The sequence below is a fragment of the Somniosus microcephalus genome, chromosome 5 (assembly GCF_052327205.1).
Source record: "Somniosus microcephalus isolate GS21.2 chromosome 5, FLI_Smic_1.0, whole genome shotgun sequence".
Classification (NCBI taxonomy): domain Eukaryota; kingdom Metazoa; phylum Chordata; class Chondrichthyes; order Squaliformes; family Somniosidae; genus Somniosus; species Somniosus microcephalus.
This window is the reverse complement of record NC_140991.1, coordinates 284,209,067-284,235,448: the sequence shown is the minus strand read 5'-3', so window position 1 is coordinate 284,235,448 and position 26,382 is coordinate 284,209,067. Positions and strand designations below refer to the sequence as shown.

The 26,382-nt window shown below is 44.8% G+C and overlaps 1 long non-coding RNA gene across 2 annotated transcripts in view; it reads right to left on the bottom strand.

Annotated features, from left to right (window-relative positions):
* Nucleotides 1-9,543: 9,543 nt before the first annotated feature.
* Nucleotides 9,544-26,382, bottom strand: part of LOC147117782 (uncharacterized) — an 18,489-nt gene continuing 1,650 nt past the window's right edge. The window contains exons 1-2 of one of the 2 annotated variants that reach the window (XR_015078530.1): nucleotides 10,543-10,895; nucleotides 9,544-9,933 (exon numbers count right to left, since the gene is read on the bottom strand). This is a non-coding gene — a long non-coding RNA (uncharacterized LOC147117782). Of the gene's footprint in view, nucleotides 9,934-10,542; nucleotides 10,896-26,382 lie in introns of those variants that run through there. The other variant, XR_015078531.1, reaches the window with a different exon arrangement.

Sequence of the window (26,382 nt, the reverse complement as noted above, 5' to 3'; positions counted from 1 at the left end):
GCAATAAATCAATAACTAAATGTAATTCATCAGTTGTCTTGGATTGCAGTAGGACTAAGCTCACAGGGAAAAGGCCCTGAGTTATTGAATCCCTAGTGGATGATCACATCTAAATCTTCCATTGAATGGATTCAAAAAGTAGATACTTGGATGAATGAGGTTTGGAGGAAAGCTGTGTTCTTCACTTGGTTGGCTTCTTTCCCCTTCCCAGCCCAAAATATTCAGGCTTCAAGCCTATGTAGACAAAGGAATTATTTAAAGGTCTAGAGGTTGGTTGCAGAAGCCATAAGACAGAATGGAAAAAGAAAAAGCTCTTTTGGCCTATCGAGCCCACTCCTGTCACAAAGCACGTGCAATGTGCTTCATCATCAACTCTATGCTGTTTGAGCTCTAGATGGAACATTCTGAATAAATACTCCTTGATCTTTAAAGGATCTAGAATATTACATCTTCACTATTCAATCTTGATCTGCTGCCTTCCACAGACCTAGAAATACATCAAAGTTACGACACAAAACCAGGCCATTTGGCGTTTATCCTCCACGTAAGCAACTAGCCCTAATCACATTTATCCGCCCTGTTCCCATATTCCTTCAACCTCCTTTTCCTTCATCCAACTATCCAATCTAATTTTGAATCTTGATAGTTTCTGCCTCAACCACCAACCCTGGAAGTGAATTCCACGGTGTCACATCTCTCTATGTAAAAGTTATTTCTCCAGCCCTCTGTTCTAAATCTCTTGTATTTAATTTTGTATCTGTAGCCCCTAGTTATAGTCCCCTCTACTACTGAAAACAGTCTGCTTCTATCTACCCTGTCCCATCCTTTCATTTTAAACGCTATCATGTTGCCCTGTAATCTGCATTGTTCTAGTGATGATGAGACCCAATTTTTCAAGTCCTTCATATTTGACAACTTCCCCCAACCCACTATCAAAAATCCATGTGCGTCCCACACAGTATTTCATTATCTCAATCTCTGCCTATCCCTATTGACGCCAATTCCAACTAGATATTTATCCGGCCCCTTTTTGAATGAGGTGGTTGATATGGCCTCGACTGCTTGCGTGTCTAGTTCACATATCTACTGAGGAGGCCGGGTAGCTTCTTCAAATTTCCAGTCTTGTCTGAGTCTTGTTCATTTCAAACCTATGTTGTCCTGACCATCTAAGTCAAAGAGCCTGCTTGCATTAACATTATCATCCATGCACCTCCCTGTTTTAAAAATCTGGATTGTAGCTTCCCTCAATGTTCTTTGCTTTAATGAAAAGAAGTTCAGCTCTGCAGGTATGTCCGTTTGTAACTGGGAGGCTGCAGTGCTAGTATTATCCTTGTTCTTCTCTGAACCCTCTCTAATACATTGTCCTTTTTAAGGTAAGATGCCGAAGTTGTGTACAATAAAGACTTTCTGCTCCCATGTGCACAAGGCTATGAGGGGAGATGGTAAGTTTGGCATCAAGTCCGTGTGCTCGGAGTGTGTTGCCCAGCTGGTCAACAACTGGTGCATTGTTTACCAGGGTGAAGGACTACCATCAGGTGTTACCTTTTTAGAAGTGGTTGCCTCCCCAAGAGTGTAGGGCTGCATTGATGGAATCCATGTGGTCCTTCGGGTTCCTCTCTCAGGTTCTATGGTATTTATGTTAAGGAAAGGGCTTCCACTCCATAAACGCTGATCTGTAACAATCATAACTATATCATGCAGGTAGATACAAGATACCCTGGAAGCTGCCACAATGCATTTATTCTACACTGGCCAACAATCTCATTATTTCCAGGCATTTCTGTAGATGGATGTACCTTGGGACACTAGTACCTCTTGAACTGTGCCTGAGAATGTCAATGTGGAATCTAGAGTTGTAGCAGAAAGAAAATATGAGGAGCATTGCCCACACAAGCATAAACATAGAGTAATACAGTAGGCATACTGAAACCAAGGCTTTCTGGGTTGTCCTGTCGTATTACCCTGAAAAATGAGAGTAAGTGCTGCACAATGAATGCTATCGGGAGAGGAGTCACCATGGAGCAGGTGCACGAGGAGGGCCAGACGAAGAGTGAGACTGAGGCTGTGCCTCGGGGGTTGCCAGTTCCATTGCTGCAACAACACAAATGAAATAATGGAGAACCATTTCACTTAACCTTAGAATTGCTCCCAGCATAAGCTCAATGAACTGACACACCAACCCTGCACTACACCTCACTAACCATGCATGCATATCCCTACATCTCCTGCAGAAATGTGACCTGGGCCAAATGAAGTTTCTGAACAAAGTCAAATTCCCTGGGCCCTACTCTAGTGGGAGAAGAAAGGGAGGTAGTTGGCTGTGTAACAAGTTCGATACCTGACTCCAGGTTATGGATGCAAAAATCCATTTATTGACCAAGTCCAAATACACACAATATCTTTAAACATTAGATATACCGAGAAATAAAACATACAACCGTGCGCTCTTTCCCTGGGCAGAGAACTCATTGTTGCTCTTTCCAATGCTGATTTTTCTCCACAAATTGTACAGAAAAGCTTGGAATCTTTATAGTGGGATTCTCAGGAAAACAATGCCAGTAACAATCAATCACCAATGACCGGTGTTACTGAACGAGACTTCTAGAAAGGATATATTTCCTTGAAAATAACAGATGCCACATGTTTGTATCCTGTTAACCATTGTTCCGTACCATGGCTATTTCTCTTAAGTGGCCACAAAAACACATCCTGTGTTTCAGCAAACAATTAAACCATAGTGTCAGCTAAAACAGTTCCTTGATACATGGTTCATTTGAGTGTGATGTCTGAATAGAGGGTTGCCCCAAGAGGTGGCTCCCTCATCCGTGCTTCCTCCTGGCATAACTCCACTGGGAACTCACGCATATCCTGCTATTTCCAGGATCCTCCAGTTCAGACGAAAGGTCTTCGACCTGAAACGTTAACTCTGTTTCTTTCTCCACGGATGCTGCCTGGCCTGCTGAGTTTTTCCAGCGTTTTCTGTTGTTATTTTGGATTTCCAGCATCCGCAGTATTTTGCTATCATATCCTGCTATTTGTCTGGCAACAGGCCGCGAGGCTTCATTGAGGCCCTTTAAGCCCCATATCAAGGTACTGTCCAGACAGCATCGACTGATGGGCACACGGAGGCCAAGTCTCAATAGCATTGGTTATGATATTGCTGAAAGAACCCACCGCTGTGCTTAGCACCTCTGAAGTGTGGCTCAGATACAGGACTGAGCACAAAATCTAGGCTGACATTCCAGTGCAGTACTGAGGGATTTTTTTTTTTACATGGAATGACATAGAATCTACAGCACAGAAATAGGCCATTCGGCCCAAGTGATCTATGCTGGCATTTCTGCTCTACACTATTCTCTTCCCACCCTGCCCTTATATCCCTCTATTCCCTTCTCCCTCATGTATGCATCAAGCCTCCCCTTAAATGTGTCTGACATCTGCTTCAACCACTCCATGTGGCAGCGAGCTCCACATTCTCCCCACTCTCTAAAGAAATCCCTCCTACATTCTGTATTTGATCTGTTAGTGGTTATCATATATTAATGCCCCCTTTTTTTAGACTCTTTGAAGATATAAATTTGTTCAAATTCAAATTCTATCAGAGCCCTTTAAACCGAAGAGTTTTGTTAACTTAAAGAAAGAACTTGTATTTATGTCACATTTTCAGGATGCCTCAAAGCACTTCACATCCAGTAAATTACTTTTGAAGTAATCCCTTGGTACTGCACTGGAGTGTCAGCCTAGATCAAATGCTCAAGTCCTGACGTGGGGTATGAACCCATAAGCTACTGACTCCGAGACAAATGTTACCACTGAGCCAAGCTTTTAGATTTCTTTCACTTAAAAGCTATTACTGTGCTTTGTTAGACCTACCTAATCTTGGGTGGCAGATGGGTGAAACCATCTTCATGCCTCATTTGTCAACTTGCTGGAAAAGTATCGCAATCTCACTTGTCGCGGTCCTGGTACTGAAGGATTACTTGTGCTTGAAAGAAAAGTGACAAGTCGCAGAGATGCACAGATTTAGTCTTTTATGTAGAATGGTGAAATTATTTCTTTTATCTAAGCAGTTGTTTCATTTGGCAGTGCGACTGAGTAATCCATGGCTAAAGGTTGACAAATTGGATAGTGGAGTGAATCTCCTTGGCAGTTAAGAAGCACCAGGAAAAGTCAGAGCTCACTTTGCTCATACAACGGCTCCCCCTTGAGGCCATCTATAACACCGCATGTTGAAAAACAAATCCACATGTTTTGCAATTGTTGTTGTCTTGACCTTACAACCCACAACAGTAAGCACTTTGGAATTTGGCCCTCCACCAACAATTTCTGCAGTAATTGATCTCCTATTTTTAACTGGAGTTGAATAAATGGGAAGGAATTTCAGTAGACCACATCTCAAATCATAATTGTGTGGACAACCCAGAGTTTGCAACAAAGGCACCTGCCCTCTCTATTGGCAGAAAAATCATATGCAGCATGAGGGGCCCAAGAAGGACGGAATGGCATATGCACAATTTTATACTTGGGGAAACACCGGTCTCAATTTCAAACTAATCGATCCTTGCCAGGATTGGTGCCCCCATTCCAGGGAACCATTTGTGGCATTTTGAAGGCCCCTTGCGGAACTTGTGTCAGTTCTCGGGGAGACTGGGAACATTCCCAGGCAACGCCTAAAGCTGTCCTTTGACATGGGGTTGGGGGGGGGGGGAGGGACCTGGACAGAAAACGCGTCAGCTCCATCCCTACCGAATTTTGGGCCGTTCTTCAGATGTGGGTTCCGCTCAAATTGCGGCTCACCCGTGGGTGAACCATCCTCTCCGCATCCTCCCTGGCCCCAGGATTTCAGCCCTATATGGGTTCAACCATTAAAGTTCCTTTTCCATTTTAGGATTCATTCTCGCTGATTGGACTTTCAAATGACCACAGGCAAAGATGCTCCAATAATTGTCCACAAAGTATTGACCACTGTTACATAGAATTACAGACATCTTTACAGCACCGAAACAGGTTATTCGTCCAAATGGTCCATGCCGGTGTTTATGCTCCGCATGAGCCTTCTCCCACCTTACACCCTATCAAGATTTCCTTCTATTCCTTTCTCCCTCATATACTTATTTAGCTTCCCCTTAAATGCATCTGTTATTCACCTCAACCGCTCCCTGCGGTAGCGAGTTCCACATTCTAATCACTCTCTGAGTAAAGAAGTTCCTCCTGAATTCCTTATTGGATTTATTAGTGACTATCTTATATTTATGGCCACTAGTTTTGGACTCCCCGCAAGTGGGAACATCATCTTTATGTCTACCCTATCAAACCCTTTCAGAATTTTAAAGACCTCTTAGGTCACCCATCAGCCTCCTCATTTCTAAAGAGTCACAGCCGGTTCAGTCTTTTCTGATAGCTGTACCCTCTCGGTTCTGATTCAGGAGTCAAAATCATCCATTAGGTGGTTACAGCTGGAAAGTGGTAGTTACTTATTTTTAATTGCAGTCGGTGTGAAGCGCACACTTCAAAAAAAACATTTAAAATTGTGATGGTGTACTTTTAGGGAACCGTCAAAAGTCAACGGGTTAAGATGAAAACAAATTTTATGGGTGATATTTTTGGGGATGTGTGGTGCATAATTATAGCAGAATATCGATTCTAAATCCCTGCCGAATTCTTCATGAGCATGAAGTTCTCTGCTATCTGCAGTGGTCATGTGTAAAGCAGGGTCTGATATACAGAAGCCAACAGTTCCCACCTAGCACCCCTATGGTGTATTAAAGGAGAAAAATAATTGAATTGGATTGCATTACTATCACCCTTAACCTTTGCCGAATGTTCTAATATAACCACCTGCCAGTGTAGAAGGTTCTTATTCAGACAAGGGAGTCAGTTGTTCATGATGAGTATTGAAATTAACCCTGTTTGGGTAGTTAGAACAACGTGCTTTCTCTGTTTGATTATGTAGGCGTCTCTTATTTACAACTCTCTTATGGTTTATTTCAGACTATTTTAGGGTAATTTTAACCTAACCCGCCAGGTAGGAAACTGACGTGATCAGATCAGCCGCCCAATTTTACAAACTGAGCACTGCTTGCTAGGGCAATAAATTGGGTTTAATTTCTCACCACTTTGTCCAGATTTTTTCTTTCTGCTGGTGCAGGTAGAGGTGGCAGAAAAACACTCCCTTCATCTTGTACCGTGTGAAATATGAAATGCAGTACCTTCAAAGCCATCCCTAGTGTTAAAGTGATTGCAACTTCCCAAGCAGCACTGGACTCGAGCTTCTGGCTTGATGCCTTGACGCACCCTGATGTGGCATGAATATAAGATGTGTACTTTACACGTCTTGTCCTCTTTAAGGAGCTTACGATTCTGCTGTCATTTCTCAAAGACTTCTTTTACTGTCAGTCTCTGCGAGATAATAGAAACAAGATTCGACTATCTGTCTCCTAACATTTCCTCCATGTTTTGATCCAAAAAAACTGGGCCAAAATCCATCCACAATAAAGTAATTACCCAGGTACCATCCATGTTGAATAACCTAATGAAGAAAAAGCCTTTGCCACTTTATTTATTTTCCTGAATAGCCACAGATAACACTGAGCTCAAAGACTGGGATATTCAGTGAGGCACCTGAATGAGCAGCAGTAAATTACGCAGAGGTACAGCCTCACCGGAAGAATTAAAACAGGAATGTTTCCAGAAGCGATCAGGCGAGAGTGATAGGCACCCGAATCGCACCAGCAATACTGTTGGGTGGAAAATTTACCCTCATGTCTGCTCGTCAGATTTTCATGTTATCCCCTTGTGTGCAAATTTCTATCGGGTAAATACATTGAGTAAGCACTAAGAGAAGTGTGCATGGCTCAGCTCTGTAAACAGAACAGTATCAGATCAGCCACCTGTTATACACCGCTCCTGATTTTTGTTTGGAAATTAAAATTGGGAGAAGTGTATAACAGGCAGCCAATCATCAAAAAAATAAAATTACCCTCATTGTTTTGCGTTTCATTTACAATAATTCCTACATAGAACAAGCAATCAATTCCACTAATAGCACCAAGTAATAGTACACAACGCCCTCTGATAGAATATTGTAGCCTTGCTTGACAGGAACACCCAATCTTTGCTCCTAGTTTCAGAGTAGTCTAAAGCCTTGAAGACCATGGACTACTTGCAGAGTTCTTATTTTAACCCTTTGGGTTTTTCCAGAGTTCTACAATTTGATTTAACACATCCACTCACCAATAACCTACTTGCTGATGCTTAGTTTGGGTTTGGACTCAAACCACTTGGCTTCAGACCTTATACAAACATTGAAACGAAAGCTGACTGTCAGAGGAGAGGTGAGACTAGTTGGCCTCAACATCAAGGCAGCTTTCAACTGGGTATGGCACCAAGGAGCCCTAGCAAAACAGGTTAATGGTGTTCAAGGAGAAAGCCCACCAATGGCTGGAGTCCTCCCTGCCAAAAAAGGAAGATAGTCGTGTTTATTGGAGGCAAATCATCACAGCCCCAGGACACTGCTGCAAGAGTTCTGCAGGGCAGTACCTTTGACACAACTGTCTTCAGCTGCTCCATCAATGGTGGAACCTCCATTGTATGGTCAAGAATGGGACTGTCACTGATGATTCTAAATATGGAACTAGGAATGAGGTTCTGCTGAGAAACTTTGTAGTGCTCGGGTCCAAATTAAAAAGCAGAACCCCTGGATTGTTACCTTAGCCACGTGCACATTGGCATAGGGACAAGCAGATCAGAGAGTTAAATGCGTGGCTCAAAGAGCGGTGTGGCATGAAGGGGTTTTGATTCATGGGGCACTGGCACCAGTACTGGGGAAAGAGGGAGCTGTTCCATTGGGACGGTCTCCACATAAACCGGGCTGGGACCAGTGTCCTGGTGAATCGAATAACTCGGGCTGTAGATAGGGTTTTAAACTAAAAAGGGGGGGAGGGGGGTCAGGTGAGGGAAAATTTAGAAATCTAAAGAGAAAAGTCAAGGCAATGGAGTCATGTAGTAATTTGGGTAAAGTTGAACAGAGTGTGACAGGAAGGGACAGAGAGTTTAACAGTAAAAGTGCATCAGTGAATAAGGTGAAAGCAGGGAATAATGGTTAAAAAGTTAAAATCTCTTTATCTGAATGTATGAAGTATTCTTAACAAGATAGACAAATTAGTGGCAGAAATAGAGATACAGGAAACTTTTTTATCCGGGACTGGCGTGGTGCCAGTTGATCAAAAAGTCCGGATTAAAGAGAGGTATACTTACCAAGGTACGAGAGCCCGTACACGGCCACAGGTGCAGGAGGCCCGGTTACACGGCCACAGATCCAGGAGTCCCTGTTGCACGGCCACAGGTGCAGGAATCCCGGTTACACGGCCAAAGATCCAGGAACCCCGGTTACACGGCCACTAATGTATAGTAAAACGTACCTGAACCTACTCCTGAATTTTGCTGGTTAAGAGAGATTTCCGGTTATTTAGGTGCCAGTTAAAAGAGAGTTTCCTGTAAATGGCTTTGATCTAATAGCCATTACAGAGACGGAGTTGTAAGGTGACCAAGGTTGGTAACTAAATATTCCAGGGTACTTGATGTTTTGAAAAGACAGGCAGAATGGAAAAAGAGGAGGGGTAACCCTGATAATAAACATTGACATAAGGACAGTAGTGCGAACGTAGACAGCTGCACAGGGGGGGAGGAAAAAGAGTGGAAGAGCAAAAGTCATAGGGGATTCGATAGTTAGGGGAGCAGGCAGGCGTTTCTGCGGCTGCAGACATGACGACAGGATGGTATGTTGCCTCCCTGGTGCCAGGGGCAAGGATGTCACTGAGCGGCTGTAGAACATTCTGAGTGGGGTGGCTGAACAGCCCGAGATCGTGGTCCATATCGGTACCAATGACATAGATAGAAAGAGGGATGAGGTGCTGCAGGCAGATTTTAGGGAGCTAGGAAAGAGACTAAAAAGCAGGACCTCAAAGGTAGTAATCTCTGGATTAGTCCCAGTGCCACGTGCTAGTGAGTACAGAAATAGGAGGATAGAGCAGATGAATGCATGGCTGGAGAAATGGTGCAGGAGGGAGGGCTTTAGATTCCTGAGGCATTGGGACCGTTTCTGGAGGAGGTGGGACCTGTACAAGCCGGACAGGTTGCATCTCAACAGGACCAGGACCAACATCCTCATGGGGGTGTTTGCTAGTGCTGTTGGGGAGGGTTTAAACTAGCTTGGCAGGGGGATGGGAACCTGAGAGTTGATTCAGAATGGAGAGAAGAAAAGCTGGAAATGGAAGGCAGAAAATCAGTAAGTGAGTTTGGAAGGCAGAGGAAACAAAGGCTAGTAAATAGACAACAAGGGAGTTTGGCAGTGCTAAATGATATATACTTCAACACAAGGAGTCTAGGGAATAAAACAGATGAGCTGAGGGCATAGATGGTGTAACCCGAAAAGTGGACCTAGTGTTGTCAGGTCGACACTTAACCCTTTCCCCCTCAGAGCGGACTAAGTGATATACAAAGTCGATGCTTATCTCTGGTACAGATGACAGACTTCGAGTGAAGGATGGTTCAAAACGGTCTTTATTCACAGTATACTGGGGAGAACCTTCTGAGTTTCTCCTCAGATCCGACTCCACCGATTCCCTAGCAACAATCACAGTTATACAAAAATCAAACTCCCCTCCCTAGGGGTGGGGATAAAGCTTATCAGCATATACAGAGTTATAGCCAAATGGCAATTATAAACCGTTACATTTCATCTTCCTGCGCTCACATTCCCACATTTCTGTTATCAGTTAATTCTGTCACCTCCTGACCATGGGCCTCATTTTATTACTTTACAGCCAGCCATTTGCCCATAGCCAGGTGGTTTCGCTTGTTGAATGTTTTCTTAAGATAGCAGACTTGGTTAAGGGTGCGAGGCCCATACTCGGCCTCGTCTCGGGTGACTCTCTGCAAAGCAAGCAGATCCCAATTAGACTTTGAAGACTGGAACCCTATTGTGTGATTTACTATCAGCCAGTTTTAAGTGGCGTTATCTGCATATGTGCTTGCTCGCCTGAATACCCAACTCCTCCCTCATCTTCCCTCTGCAGTCTAATCTTTCAGCCTTGAAGTCATTCAATCACATTTAAACCTTTAGCTGAACAAAGAAATACAGACCTCTATATCGTTTAACTTAGGGTAGGGATTAACCCATTATCTCCACCTTGTACATTGGTGCTGCATTATACATATTCTAATATTAAAACTAATTACACCTATGGCTAACATACAAACTAAGGTATAATAGTAATTTGGCTACTTCAGATGGACACGTGGGAGTATGATATCATAGCTATTACTGAGACATAGCTGAAAGAAGGGCAGGAATGGCAGCTCAGCATGCTGTTATATCTGTGCTCCTCTAACTCTGCCCTCTTGAGGATCCCTGATTATAATCGTTCAACCTTTGGTGGCTGTGCCTTCTGTTGCCTAAGCCCTAAACTCTGGAATTCCCTGCCTAAACCTCTCCGCCTCACTACCTCTCTTTTCTCCTTTAAGACGCTCCTTAAAACCTACCTCTGACGAAGCTTTTGGTCACCTGCCCTAATTTATCCTTATGTGGATCGGTGTCAATTTTGTTTGTCTTAAAATACTCCTGTGCAGTGCCTCAGAATGTTCTACGGCCGCTCAGTGACATCCTTGCCCCTGGCACCAGGGAGGCGACATACCATCCTGTCGTCATGTCTGCAGTCGCAGAAACGCCTGTCTGCTCCCCTAACTATCGAATCCCCTATGACTTTTGCTCCTCCCCCCCCTGTGCAGCTGTCTACGTTCGCACTACTGTCCTTATGTCAATGTTTATTATCAGGGTTACCCCTCTTTTTCCATTCTGCCTTGGGACGTTTTACTACGTTAAGGTGCTATATAAATACAAGTTGTTGTTGTTACAGGGTTTTCAGACGAGATGGGATAAAAAAGGGTTGCAATATTGATTAAAGAAACAACTACAGCTGTGAGGAGGGATGATATCTTAGAGGGATCATCCAGTGAGGCCATATGGATTGAACTGAAAAGCAAAAAAGGGGCAATCACACTGCTGGGCATGTACTACAGACCCTCAAACAGTCAGAGGGAGTTAGAAGAGCAAATATACAGGCAAATTTCTGAGACTTGCAAAAATAGGGCAGTAATAGTAGGGGATTTCAAATTTTCTAATATTAACTGGGATAAAAATTAGTGTGAAAGGTATAGAGGGAGCAGAATTCTTAAAATGCATTCAGGAGAACTTTTTTAGCCAGTACATAGCAAGCCCAAAAAGAGAGGAGGTGGTTCTGGACCTAGTTTTAGGGAATGAAGCAGGGCAGGTGGAAAGGGTATCAGTGGGAGAGCATATTGGTGGTAGTGATCATAATTCAGTTAGATTTAGAGTAGTTATGGAAAAGGACAAGGATAGACCAGGAATAAAAGTTTTCAATTGGGGAAAAGTTAATTTTACTAAGCTGAGATGTGATTTAGCCAAAGTGGACTGGAGACAGAAACTTGAAAGTGTCAGGGAAGTGGGAGGCATTCAAGGAAGAGACAGTGAGGGTTCAGTGCAAGTATGTTCCCTTAAAGAAAAAGGGTGGGACTAACAACTCTAGAGCTCCCTGGATGTCAAGAGGCATAGAGGGTAGGATAAAGAAAAAAAAGGGAAGCTTATGACAGATACCGAGGGCTCAATACTGCAGAAACCCTAGAGGAGTATAGAAAGTACAGGGGTGAAATTAAAAAGGAAATTTGGAAAGCAAAGAGAGGACATGAAAAAATATTGGCAAGTTAAATTAAGGAAAACCCAAAGATGTTTTATAAATACATTAAGAGCAAGAGGATAACTAAAGTAAGAGTAGGGCCTATTAGGGACCATAAAGGTAACCTGTGTGTGAAGGCGGAAGACATGGGTATGGTTCTTAATGAATACCTTGCATCTGTTTTCACAAAAGAGAGGGATGATGGAGAAATTGTGAGGGAGAAGGAGTATGAAAGAGGAAATATTAAGGGGTTTAGCATCTTTGAAAGTGGATAAATCCCCAGGCCCGGATGAAATGTATCCCAGACTGTTAAGATAAGTAAGAGAGGAAATAGCAGAGGCTCTGACCATCATTTTCCAATCCTCTCTGGCTACCGGTGTGGTGCCGGAGGACTGCTAACGGAGACTAGGGTCCTGAATTTAAATAAAGGAAACTACGATGGTATCAGGCGCGAATTGGGTAGGATTGATTGGGGAATGCCACTCAAAGGGTTGACGGTGGACAGGCAATGGCAAACATTCAAAGACCGCATGGATGAACTACAGAAGTTGTTCATCCCAGTTTGGGATAAGAATAAAACAAAAAGGGTGACTCAACCGTGGCTAACGAGGGAAATTAGGGATAGCATAAGATCCAAGGAGAGGGCATATAAATTGGCCAGAAAAAGCGGTAACCCTGAGGATTGGGAGCAGTTTAGGATTCAACAAAGGAGGACAAAGGGATTCATTAAGAAGGGGAAAATAGAATATGAAAGTAAGCTTGCAGGGAACATAAAAACTGACTAAGAGCTTTTATAGATATGTGAAGAGAAAAAGATTAGTGAAATCAAGTGTAGGTCCCTTGCAGTCAGAAGCAGGGGAAGTTATAATGGGGAACAAAGAAATGGCAGACCAATTAAATGCATATTTTGGTTCTGTCTTCACAAAGGAGGACACAAATAACCTCCCAGAGATGTTGGAGAACATAGGGTCTGATGAGAGGGAGGAACTGAAAGAAATCAGTATTTGTAGGGAAATGGTGTTAGGGAAATTGATGGGATTGAAGGCCGATAAATCCCCAGGGCCTGATAATCTACATCCTAGGGTACTTAAGGAGGTGGCCCTAGAAATAGTAGATGCATTGCTGATCATCTTCCAAAATTCGCTGGAATCTGGAACTGTACCCATGGATTGGAGGGTAGCTAATGTTACCACACTATTCAAAAAGGGTGGTAGAGAGAAAGCGGGGAATTACAGACCGGTAAGCCTGACATCGGTAGTGGGGAAAATGCTAGAGTCCATTATAAAGGATGTAATAGCTGAGCACTTGGAAAACAGTGACAGGATCGGACAAAGTCAACATGGATTTACAAAAGGTAAATCGTGCTTGACTAATCTACTGGAATTTTTTGAGGATGTAACTGGGAAAATAGATAAGGGAGAACCAGTAGATGTGGTGTATTTGGACTTTCAAAAGGCTTTCGATAAGGTCCTGCATAAGAGATTAGCGTGTAAAGTTAAGGCACATGGGATTGGGGGCAAGGTATTGACTTGGATGTTGGTTGGCGGACAGAAAGAAGAGAGTAGGAATTAACGGGTCTTTTTCCGAGTGGCAGGCAGTGACTAGTGGGGTACCGCAGGGGTCGGTCCTTGGACCCCAGCTATTCACAATATACATTAATGATCTAGATAAGGGAACTAGATGTAATATCTCCAAGTTTGCAGACCACACAAAGCTGGGTTGGCGTGTGTGCTGTGAGGAGGATACTGAGAAACTCCAGGATGATTTGGACAGGTTGGGTGAATGGGCAGAAGCGTGGCAGATGCAATATAACGTGGATAAATGCGAGGTTATCCACTTTGGTGTCAAAAACAGAAAGGCAGACTATTATCTGAATGGCAATAGATTGGGAGAAGGGGAAGTGCAACGAGACCTGGGTGTCCTTGTGCACCAGTCACTGAAGGTAAGCATGCAGGTGCAGCAGGCGGTGAAGAAGGCAAATGGTATGTTGGCCTTCATAGCGAAAGGGTTTGAGTGCAGGAGCAAGGATGTCCTGCTGCAGTTGTACAGGGCCTTGGTGAGACCACACCTTGAGTACTGTGTGCAGTTTTGGTCACCTTATCTGAGGAAGGATGTTCTTGCCATGGAAGGAGTTCAGCGAAGATTCACAAGGCTGATTCCTGGGATGGCAGGAATGACGTATGAGGAGAGATTGGGTCGATTGGGATTATACTCGCTGGAGTTTAGAAGAATGAGAGGGGATCTCATCGAAACTTATAAAATTCTGACAGGTCTGGACAAACTAGATGCAGGTAGAATGTTCCCGATGGTCGGAGAGTCCAGAACCAGGGGTCACAGTCTAAGGATAAGGGGTAAGCCATTTAGGACAGAGATGAGGAAGAATTTCTTCACCCAGAGAGTGGTAAACCTGTGGAATTCTCTACCACAGAAGGCGGTTGAGGCCAAGTCTTTAAATATATTCAAGAAGGAGTTAGATATATTTCTTAGAGCTAAAGGTATCAAGGGATATGGGGAGAAGGCAGGGACAGGGTACTGAGTTTGGATGATCAGCCATGATCTCATCGAATGGCAGAGCAGGCTCGAGGGGCTGAATGGCCTACTCCTGCTCCTATCTTCTATGTTTCTATGTACCGTTGTTTAAGAAGGGAGAAAGGGATAGACTGAGTAATTACAGGCCAGTTAGCCTAACCTCGGTGGTGGGAAAATTATTGGGAAAATTGCTGAGGGTAGATCTTCATTTAGAAAGACAGAGATTAATCAGGGACAGTCAGCATGGATTTGTTAAAGGAAGGTCGTGTCTGACTAACTTGATTGAATTTTTTGAGGAGGTAACAAGGAAGGTCAATGAGGGTAGTGCATTTGATGTAGTCTATATGGATTTTAGCAAGGCTTTTGATAAGGTCCTGCATGGCAGACTGGTCACAAAAGTAAAAGCCCATGCAATCCAAGGCAAAGTGGCAAGTTGGATCCAAAATTGGCTCAGAGGCAGGAAACAAAGGGTAATAGTCGAAGGGTGTTTTTGTGACTGGAAGGCTGTTTCCAGTGGGGTTCTACAGGGCTCAGTACTGGGTCGTTTGCTTTTTGTGGTACATGTCAATGATCTGGACTTGAAAGTAGGAAGCATGATTAAGAAGTTTGCAGAAGATACAAAAATTGGCCGTGTGGTTGATAATGAAGAAGAAAGCTGTAGACTACAGGATGATATGAATGGACTGGTCAGGTGGGCAGAACAGTGGCAAATGGAATTCAATCCGGAGAAGTGTGAGGTAATGCATTTGTGGAGGGCTAACAAGGCAAGGGAATACACGATAAATGGCAGGACAGTGAGAAGTGCAGAGGATCAGAGGGACCTTGGAGTGCTTGTCCACAGGTCCCTGAAGGTAGCAGGACAGGTAGATAAGGTGGTTAAGAAGGCATACGGGATACTTGCCTTTATTAGCTGAGGCATAGAATATAAGAGCAGGAGGTTATGCATGAACACTAGTTAGACCGCAGCTCGAATATTGTGTGCAGTTCTGGTCATCACATTACAGGAAGGATGTGATTGCACTAGAGAGGGTGCAGAGGAGGGTTACGAGGATGTTGCCTGGGCTGGGGAATTTTAGCTATGAGGAAAGATTGGATAGGCTGGGGTTGTTTTCTTTGGAACAGAGGAGGCTGAGGGGAGACCTAATTGAGATGTATAAAATGATGAGAGGCCTAGATAGAGTGGACAGGAAGGACCTATTTCCCTTAGCAGAGGGGTCGATAACTAGGGGTCATAGATTTAAAGTAATTGGTAGGAGGTTTAGTGGGGATTTGAGGAGAAATTATTTCACCCCGAGGGTGGTGGGGGTCTGGAACTCACTGCCTGAAAGGATGGTAGAGGCAGAAACTCTCAGCACATTTAAAACGTACTTGGATATGCACTTGAAGTGCTGTAACCTACAAGGCTACAGACCAATGCTGGAAAGTGGGATTAAGCTGGATAGTTCTTTTTCAGCCGACGCGGACAAGATGGGCTGAATGACCTCCTCCTGTGCTGTAAATTTCTATGATTCTATGAAAGGATCTTGGCTCGGAAGATCAGGAAGTAGAATCAGTATGGGTGGAGATAAGAAATAACAAGGGGCAGAAAACACTGGTGGAAATAGTTCATAGGCCCACAAACAGTAGCTATACCGTTGGACAGAGTATTAATCAAGAAATAATTGGAACTTGTAACAAAGGTAATACATTAATCATGGGGCCTTTAAACTTCATATAGACTGGGCAAATCAAATTGGCAAAGGTAATCTGGAGGACGAGTTCATGGAATGCATTTGATACAGATTCCTAGAACAATACATCATGGAATCAACCAGGGAACAGGTTATTTTTGATCTTGTATTATGTAATGAGACAGGGTTAATTAGCAATCTCCTAGTAAAGGATCCTCTGGGGAAGAGTGACCATAATTTGATAAAATTTCACATTGAGTTTGAGAGTGAAATACTTCAGTCGGAAACGAGAGTCTTAAACTTAAATAAAGCCAGGTATGAGGGGCAAGTTAGCTAAGGTAGATTGGGAAATTAGATTAAAAGGTATGACAGTAAATAAGCAGTGGCAAACATTTAAAGAAATATTCCTAAATTCTCAATGAAAATACATTCCATTAAGAAATAAAAATTCCACGGGAAAAGTGATCCATCCGTGGCTAACTAAAGAAGTTGAGGATAGTATTAGATTAAAAGAAGAGGCTTATAATGTTGCGAAGATTAGTAGTAAGCATGAGGATTGGGAGAGCTTTAGGAATGAGCAAAGGATGACCAAAAAATTGATTAAAATGGAGAAAATAGAATAAGAGTAAACTAGCAAGAAATATAAAAACAGATTGCAAGAGCTTCTACAAGTATGTAAAAAGGAAGAGAGTAGCAAAAATAAGCATTGGTTCCTTAGAGGCTGAGACAGGAGCAATTATAATGGGAAATAAGGAAATGGCAGAGACTTTAAACAAATATTTTGTATCTCTTCACAGTAGAAGAGTGAGAAACTTAAAGTAATTAATATCAGTAGAAAAAAAGTACGTGAGAAACTAATGGGACTAAAAGCTGACAAATCCCCTGGATCTGATGAACAACATCCTAGGGTTCCAAAAGAGGTGGCTGCAGAGATAGTGGATGCATAGGTTTTGATCTTCCAAAATTCCCGAGACTCTAGAATGGTCCCAGCAGATTGGAAGATAGCAAATGTAACCTTGCTAGTTAAGAAAGGAGGGAGAGAGAAAACAGGGAACTATAGGACAGTTAGCCTGACATCAATCATCAGAAAAATACTGGAATCCATTGTTAAGGAAGTGGTAACAGGGCACTTAGAAAATCATAATATGATTATGCAGAGTCAACATGGTTTTATGAAAGGAAAATCGTGTTTGACAAATTTATTAGAGTTTTTTGAGGATGTAAATAGCAGGGTAGATAACGGGGAACCAGTAGATGTAGTATATTTGGATTTCCAAAAGGCATTCGATAAGGTGCCACATAAAAGGTTGTTACGCAAGATAAGGGCTCATGGGGTTGGGGTTAATATATTAGCATGGATAGAGGATTAGTTAACAGACAGAAAACAGAGAGTAGGGATAAATGGGTCATTTTCCGGTCAGCAGGCTGTAACTAGTGGGGTGCCACAAGAATCAGTGCTTGGGCCTCAGCTATTGACAATCTACATTAATGACTTAGATGAAGGGACCAAGTGTAATGTAACCAAATTTACTGATGATACTAAGCTATGTGGGAAAGTAAGCTGTGAGGAAGACACAAAGAGCCTGCAAAGGGATATAGACAGACTAAGTGAGTGGGCAATAACAAAAACTTGTATTTATATAGTGCCTTTAACGTAGTAAAATGTCCCAAGGCGCTGCACAGGAGTATTTTAAGACAAAAAAAATTGACACCGATCCACATAAGGATAAATTAGGGCAGGTGACCAAAAGCTTCGTCAAAGAGGTAGGTTTTAAGGAGCGTCTTAAAGGAGAAAAGAGAGGTAGCGAAGCGGAGAGGTTTAGGCAGGGAATTCCAGAGTTTAGGGCTTAGGCAACAGAAGGCACAGCCACCAAAGGTTGAACGATTATAATCAGGGATCCTCAGGAGGGCAGAATTAGAGGAGCGCAGATATAACAGGGGGGGCTGTGGGGCTGAGGGGGATTACAAAGATAGGGAGGGGCGAGGCCATGGAGGGATTTGAAAACAAGGATGAGAATTTTGAAATCGAGACGTTGCTTAACCGGGAGCCAATGTAGGTCAGCGAGCACAGGGGAGATGGGCGAACGGGACTTGGTACGAGTTAGGACACGGGCAGCCGAGTTTTGGATGACCTCAAGTTTACATAGGGTGGAATGTGAGAAGCCAGCCAGGAGTGTGTTGGAATAGTCAAGTCTAGAGGTAACAAAGGCATGGATGAGGGTTTCAGCAGCGGATGAGCTGAGGCAAGGGCGGAGATGGGCGATGTTACGGAGGTGGAAGTAGGCGGTCTTTGTTATGCTGTGGATATGTGGTCGGAAGCTCATTTCGGGGTCAAATATGACACCAAGGTTGCGAACAGTGTGGTTCAGCCCCTGACAGATGTTAGGGAGAGGGATGGAGTCAGTGGCTAGGGAACGGAGTTTGTGACGGGGACCGAAAACAATGGCTTCGGTCTTCCCAATAGTTAATTGGAGAAAATTTTGCTCATCCAGAACTGTATGCCGGACAAGCAGTCTGACAATTTAGAGATCGTGGAGGGGTTGAGAGAAGAGGTAGTGAGGTAGAGCTGGGTGTCATCAGTGTACATGTGGAAACTGATGCTTTGTTTTCGGATGATGTCGCTAAGGGGCAACATGTAGATGAGAAATAGGAGGGGGCCAAGGATAGATCCTTGGGGGACACCAGAGGTAACCATGCAGGAGCAGGAAGAGAAGCCGTTGCAGGTGATTCTCTGGCTAATATTAGATAGATAAGAATGGAACCAGGTGAGTGCAGTCCCACCCAGCTGGACAACGGTGGAGAGGCGTTGGAGAAGGATGGAGTGGTCAACCGTGTCAAAGGTTGCAGACAAGTCAAGAAGGATGAGAAGGGATAGTTTACCTTTGTCACAGTCACAAAGGATGTCATTTGTGACTTTGATGAGAGTCGTTTCAGTACTGTGGCAAGGGCGGAAACCTGATTGGAAGGATTCAAACATGGAATTATGGGAAAGATGGGCACAGATTTGGGAGGCGCCAACGCGTTCACGGACTTTGGAGAGGAAAGGGAGGTTGGAGATGGGGCAGTAGTTTGCAAGGACGGAGGGATCAAGGGTTGGTTTTTTGAGGAGAGGGGTGATGACGGCAGATTTGAGGGAGAGGGGGACAGTACCTGAGGAGAGAGAACCGTTAACAATATCAGCTAACATGAGAGGCAGAAAAGGAAGTTGGGTGGTCAGCAGTTTGTTGGGAATAGGGTCGAGGGAGCAGGAGGTGGGTCTCATAGACTAGATGAGCGCAGAGAGGTTATGAGGGGTGATCGGAGAGAAACTGGAGAAAGATGTGAGTTCAGGGCTAGGGCAGGGGGGAACCTTAGAGGAAGTTTGGCCCAGTGGGCTAGGGGAAGGAAGGGAAGTGGCAGAGGCAGTTGAACGGATCATCTCAATCTTAGAGACAAAGAAGTCCATGAGCTCCTCACACTTGTTATCGGAGGTGAGGGTGGAGGAGACAAGGGAGAGGGGTTTAAGTAGACGGTTAGCAGTAGAGAATAGGAGCCAGGGTTTATCTTTGCATTCCATAATGATTCTGGAATAGTGAGCAATTTTGGCAGACGAGAGCAGGGCCCGATAATGCTTCATGTGGTCCATCCAGATCTGGCGGTGAATTGCTAAACCAGTTGTCCGCCATATCTATTCAAGTCTGCATCCCTTGGACTTAAGGGAGCGAAGATGAGAGCCTTACCGGGGGAACGGCCAGGGTGAGAGAGAGTAATTGTTTTAAAATGGACTAGGGCATCAAAAGTGGTGTTGAGGGTGTGGTTGAGCAGATCAGTAGCTGCAGAAATGTCATGGTGAATGGAGGGCCAGAGGCTGGACAGTTGAGATTTCATAAGTGCAGTTAAAGAGAGTTGGAAGAGAGTTTTTTCCAGGGGCGGACACAGAAGGAAGTAGGGTTGGTGGGTGTTAGGTCTGTGTGTTATAATGAGAATTACTACACAGACCACAAGAGTAACTTTTAACAGGTCTTTACTAGTCGAAGGTCCGGGCTGAACTGCCCAATAAATCATTACACAGCACTTATATACCGGTGTGGTCACCACCGGTATTACAGTATACAGCAGCCAAGATAAAGTCGTGCAACCCTTAAAATAGTTCTCTTAAAGGTGGAACGGTTACATACACTACAATCCTCCCTTTTTAGCTTAACAGTATATATTCCCCATTAAACATAACATATATACACAACTTCATGTAAAAACAGTTCACAGATTCAGTCTCTCTGGAGGCTTCCTGACTCGGTCCGGATAACGCCTCGGTGGTGTAGTAGTTTTCGGTGGTGTAGTAGGTTTTCGTTGCTGGGGTGACTCATCTAATAGTCCTTCACTGGACTTAACAGCTTGAACTTTCGTAACTTCAGAACCAGCATTGTTGACTTCTAAAGGCTCGAGTACCTTGGGAAGTTTTTCTGCTTCCAGACTGATTTGGCTCAGTTCGGAGGGACCACGTGCGTGACCTGGTAGGGGTGATAATGGTTCAGATGAGTCATCATCTTCTGCTTCCTCTCTATTGTTTTCTATTTCCTCCCTCACTTCAGCTTTTGCCTCTGCCACCAATTCCCTGAGTGGCTTATTACTGCTGACACTGCTCACAAAAGGGTGCTCTTTCTTCTTAGCTTTCAACTGATCGATGAATTTGACATATTCCCTTTCTTGCTCAGCTTTGATTCGTTTGGCCTCATCGCGCAGACGGTTTGTGTGTTCCTGTTCCATTTTCTTAATCAGCTGCTTCTGCTGTCTTTCCAGATTCTCCCACTCTGTGTCAAAGAACTTTTTCTTTGCATTCATCTCTTGCTCAAAACGGCGAATCATTTGTTCTAATTGCTGTTGTAGTTTGAAATTGAGTTGAGTTCGAGCCCGGTGTTCCTCAGAAATGTGCATGTCTGTAGACTGGACAGACTCAGAATTCTCTGTCAAACTATGTTGTTGTTGTTCAGTGGAATTCTGTTCTGATACTTTGTTCTCTTCTGAAGCATTTATGCACTCCTTCGTTTTTCCATCATTAGTCTGCAAGTCCATTTTAGACTTGTCTTTTGCACATGGGCTGGTCTTACCATCATCAGTTCCAGAGTCTGAGCTGATTGTCTTCACCGAGTTCTCACTCTCTGCTTTGTCACTGTCACTGCTGCATATGCCCTCATCCAATATTCTGGACAATCGTTCAGGTTTAACATCTTTTTTTCCGGAATCTACCGTTATTGCTTTTAGGGAGTGCCAGTCCATATTTATTTTCCTGATCCACTCCCGTCCCAGAAGTGGTGGACCTCCCTCAGGTAGTACATATATGTCCATTCCTTGGTGTCCTTTGCCCTTGTGTACCACCTTGACTTTTATCTTTCCGATGGGGTATACTCTTTGCCCCGTGTATGTCTGCAATACTATCTCCGTATCCCGTAGGGGAATATGTGTGAATAACCTTTTGTAATCTTGCTTATTCATGACCGTCAATGCCGATCCGGTGTCCAATTCCATCTTCACTTGGACTCCTGCTATCTGCAGTGTGACCCAGATAGTTTGTCGGTCAGCTTCCTTACTCACATTGTGAATTCTCAGACTACCCAGTTCCTTGCTGTTGGAGTCTGAATCCGAATTCTGTTCATCCGAACTCTTCTCAGCCACCTTATGTACCTTTCTGCACTTTTCCTGCGGTGACTTTTTGTTGCTGGTCTTCTTTCCTGACCGGCATACTTTAGCTATGTGACCAAGCTTGCCACATTTTCTACATTCCTGGTTTTTAAACCAGCATTGGTTCTGATCGTGTGTTGTCTTCCCACAACGATAACATTTCGTTGTACCCAAAGCCATTTGATCTACGCTGAGTACCGCTGCCTTCAGCTGCATTTCCGCAGTGCCTCTCGCTGCGGCTTCGTGCGATGCTGCAATAGTGACAGCCTTATCAAGTGTAAGATCATTCTCTTCAAGTAGCCGCTTTTGTGTTCCTTCTTTCGACAATCCACACACGAATTTGTCTCTCAGTGCCTCTGTCAGTCTTTCCCCAAACTGACAGTATTTCGCTAGCTTACGCAGTTCAATTAAATACTCCGCGTTGCTTTCCTCTTTCTGTTGCGTTCTCGCATAAAATTTAAATCGTTCCGCTAACATCAGCGGTGTGGGGTTCAAATGATTTCTCAGGACAGCAACAATATTAGCGAAAGTCTGATCCGCCGGTTTAGCTGGTGATAGAAGATGCTTCAATAGCCCGTATGTCTTCGCACCCATTGAGTTTAGTAAGGTTAGTGCTTTATCTTTATTTGATATTTTATTTGCCTTACGATAAATCTCTATGCGTTCTACATACGTGGCCCAATTTTCAACATCGGAATCGAAATCGTTGATGTTACCACGCTTAGGCATCCTCGTTATCTTCTTGAGAAACAAAAAGAAATTTTTCTTTTCTTTTTTTTTCAAAATGGCGGTTTCCCGCGCTTGTCTTCTTCCCCCGCCTACGAAAATGGCGGCTTCCCGCGTTTGCCTTTCTCCCCCACTGGCTGTAATGGCGATTGCCGTATTGCTGCATTCGCCCTCCCCAGCGGTTTTCAAATTGTGACTCCCAGCCCCTCTTGCAGTCCGGTCCTTTCCCCCGGCTGCGGCTGAGTTCTCCGCGTTTTAAAAAAAAAAAATTCTCCCGCGCCTTATGCTGACCCGGTCGCTGCGCCTCGCGGCCTCGGTAGCTGCCCGGCCTTTTTCCCCGGTCGCGGTCGAGCTCTCTCTCGACGCTGTTGCGTCTCCCAGCCCGCTTGCAGCCCGGTTTTTTACACCGGCTGCGTCTGCATTCACCGCGGCTCCCGTGCCTTACGCTGCCCTAGTCTCAGCGCCTCTGGCCCCGACTTCTGTCTGGCTCTTTTCCCCGGCCGTGGTCGAGTTCTCCGCCCTTATATCCTCCGTTTTTCCCTCCCCTACTTCACAGCCAACGTGGCCGACTTGCTGCTCGTCGCTGATCGGCTTACCCACCACCGTGATAGAAGGGATGATCACTGCCTGTTGCTGATGGAAGGCTTCGTGTCAGAATTCTTCCTTTGCTCTGCAGACCCGAGTCTTTTCTCAGCAGAATGATGAGGGCGGATGCCTCTTCTCGACACCCGTTAAACTGCCTTGGATATATCTCTGCCGCAGGGTAAGATCGTACTCATCGCCACTGTTAAGTCTGTGTGTTATAATGAGAATTACTACACAGACCACAAGAGTAAACTTTAACAGGTCTTTACTAGTCGAAGGTCCGGGCTGAACTGCCCAATAAATCATTACACAGCACTTATATACCGGTGTGGTCACCACCGGTATTACAGTATACAGCAGCCAAGATAAAGTAGTGCAACCCTTAAAATAGTTCTCTTAAAGGTGGAACGGTTACATACACTACAGTGGGGAGGGGAGTGGAAGGGGGATGTGGGTGGAGAGCGATATGAGGAAATGGTCAGAGATGGCCTTATCTGCAATTGACATGATGGGAGTAGCGAGGCCATGAGAGATGGCAAGGTCGAGGGGATGGTCGTGAATATGGGTTGGGGAGTTTACATGGAGGGAGAGGTTAAGGGAGGATAGGAGGCTAGTGAACTCAGAGGAGAGAGAGCATGATGAATTGAGATGGAGGGTGAAATCACCGAGGATGAGAAGTCATTCGGTGCAGAGGCTGAGGGAGGAGAATAGTGAAGATATCTCAATAATTTTTTTATGGTACTTGGGTGGGCGATAGAGAAAAAGAATTTTAAATGAGAGGTGAGAGGGGTGGAATAAAGTGAGATGCTCAAAGGAGGAGAAACTGCCGGAGGAGTAGGGGAACAGACCAAGGTGTGATTTGGTGATGAGAGCCACACCGCCACCACGGCGGTCTGAACGGGGCAAGTGGTGGAAGGTCTAGCCAGGTGGGGAGGCTTCATTTAAGGGTAAGGTGTCATCACCCCTCAACCAAGTTTCCGTCAGGGCCATGATGTCAATGCAATCATCCATGATAAGCTCATGGATGGCAAGGGCCTTGTTCACAAGTGAATGGACATTCTGTAGGGAGATGCAGAGAGGGTCGGTGATGGCTGACCCACTGCCAGCATCCACAGGGTCAGCGCTAGGGGTGATGAGTTGGACCGGGAGGAGATTGGCAAGATTTGCCCCCAGTGGGCGCGCTGGGCGGGAAGGTCAGTGAGAGAGTAGGATAGGACAATTGGAGTTGCTGCTCATAAGGCGGCAGCGACGAGTGCCTCGATGGGCCCTTGGTAGGATGTCAAGAGAGGCACAGAGGGAAGCTATGGGCTTATCTAAGAGGGAGTCAAGCCTGGGATGGCAGCAGGAGAGTAGGAAGGTCAAAGAGTAATGAAGGATTGGGGTAGGGAATGGGAGGGAAGCGTATCCGAGAGAGGAGAGATGAAAGGAGGCATGACGCAGGACAGTGCGCTTGGGGAGGGATAGAGAGAAAAGGAAAATAGGGGGGAAAAGTGGAATGGTTCGGGTCTGGAGTGGCAGCCAAAGTGCGCATGCAAATGGACATGGGAAAAGCTCAGGTTACATAGGCCTGTTTAAATGTAATAATTAATGGAATACATATTTCCTGGTGGCAGGGAATAGGTTGGAGACAAGAGTAAGGAGACCAGGGTCAAAGTCAGAGGTCCCATGGAAGGACATAGCCGACGTAAGCAGGATGGGACCGGTACGGAGCATCGACAAACCACTGTCCAAAGCAGGTGAGTGAAGTCCAGAAGCTATTTGAAGGCTAGAGAGTTCGAGGATGGAGGTTGTTGCTGTAGGAATGAGAGTCGGTAGCGATGCAGAAAGATGATGGCTAAATTGACGATGGTTGCAGGTCACTGTAGACCAAAGCGATGGAGCAAAAGTAAAACCACAAGCCAGTGACCAGCAAAGCTGAAAACCGGTAGAACGAGTCATCGGACAGCAAGTGAGCAGCAGCTGTGACCTAAGCCAGCAGAGCTGAAAAACCAGCAGAACCGAAAAACCAGCAGAACCAGTTCAGCAGAGACACAGCCAGAAGTTTAAAGGTAAAAATCTTTTTGCAGCAGAGCTAGAGACACTGCAGTTAAGTCTTACAGTGTAATCCAGTGCAGAAACGTAGCGTAATCCAATGTAGTTCAAAGGTGGCAGATCAATAAGGTGGCTGATGGAATATAATTTGGGGAAATGTGAGGTTTTCACTTTGGTAGGAAGAATAGAAAAACAGAATATTTTTTAAATGGTGAAAAACTATTAAATGTTGGTGTTCAGAGAGATTTAGATACCCTTCTACAGGAAACACAGAAAGCTAGCATGGCAGGTACAGCAAGCAATTAGGAAGGAAAATGGCATGTTGGCCTTTATTGCAAGGGGGTTGGAGAACAAGAGTAAGGAAGTCTTGCTACAATTATATAGGGCTTTGGTGAGACCACACCTGGAGTATTGTGCACAGTTTTGGTCTCCTTATCTGAGAAACGACATACATGCCTCAGAGGCGGTGCAACAAAGGTTCACTAGGTCGATCCCTGGGATGAGAGGGCTGTCCTATGAGGAGAGATTGTGTAGACTGGGCCTATACTCTCTGGAGTTTAGAAGAATGAGAGGTGGTCTCATTGAAACGTATAAGATTCTGAGGGGGATTGACAGGGTAGATGCTGAGAGGTTGTTTCCCCCTGGCTGGAGAGTCTAGAACTAGGAGGCACAGTCTCAGGATAAGGGGTCGGCCATTTAAGACTGAGATGAGGAGGAATTTCTTCACTCAAAGGGTTGTGAATCTTTGGAATTCTCTACCCCAGAGGGCTGTGGATGCTCAGTCGTTGAGTATATTCAAGACAGATCGATAGATTTTTAGACTCTAGGGGAATCAAGGGATATGGGGATCGGGCAGGAAAGTGGAGTTTTTTTAAATATTTGTTCATGGGATGTGGACATTGCTGGCAAGGCCAGCATTTATTGCCCATCCCTAATTGCCCTTGTGAAGGCGGTGGTGAGCCGTCATCTTGAACCGCTGCAGTCCGTGTGGTGAGGGTACTCTCACAGTGCTGTTAGGGAGGAAGTTCCAGGATTTTGACCCAGCGACAATGAAGGAACGGTGATATTTTTCCAAGTCAGGATGGTGTGTGACTTGGAGGTGGTGGTGTTCCCATGCACCTGCTGCCCTTGTCCTTCTAGGTGGAAAAGGTCGCGGGTTTGGCAGGTGCTGATGAAGAAGCCTAGATGAGCTCCAACAACACTCAAAAAGCTCGACACCATCCAGGACAAAGCAGCCCACTTGATTGGCACCTCATCCACCACCTTAAACATTCACTCCCTCCACCACCGGCGTACCATAGCTGCAGTGTGTACCATCTACAAGATGCACTGCAGGAACTCGCCAAGGCTTCTTCAGCAGCACTGAGTTGAGGTCGAAGATCAGCCATGATCTTATTGAATGGTGGAGCAGGCTTGAAGGGCTGTATGGC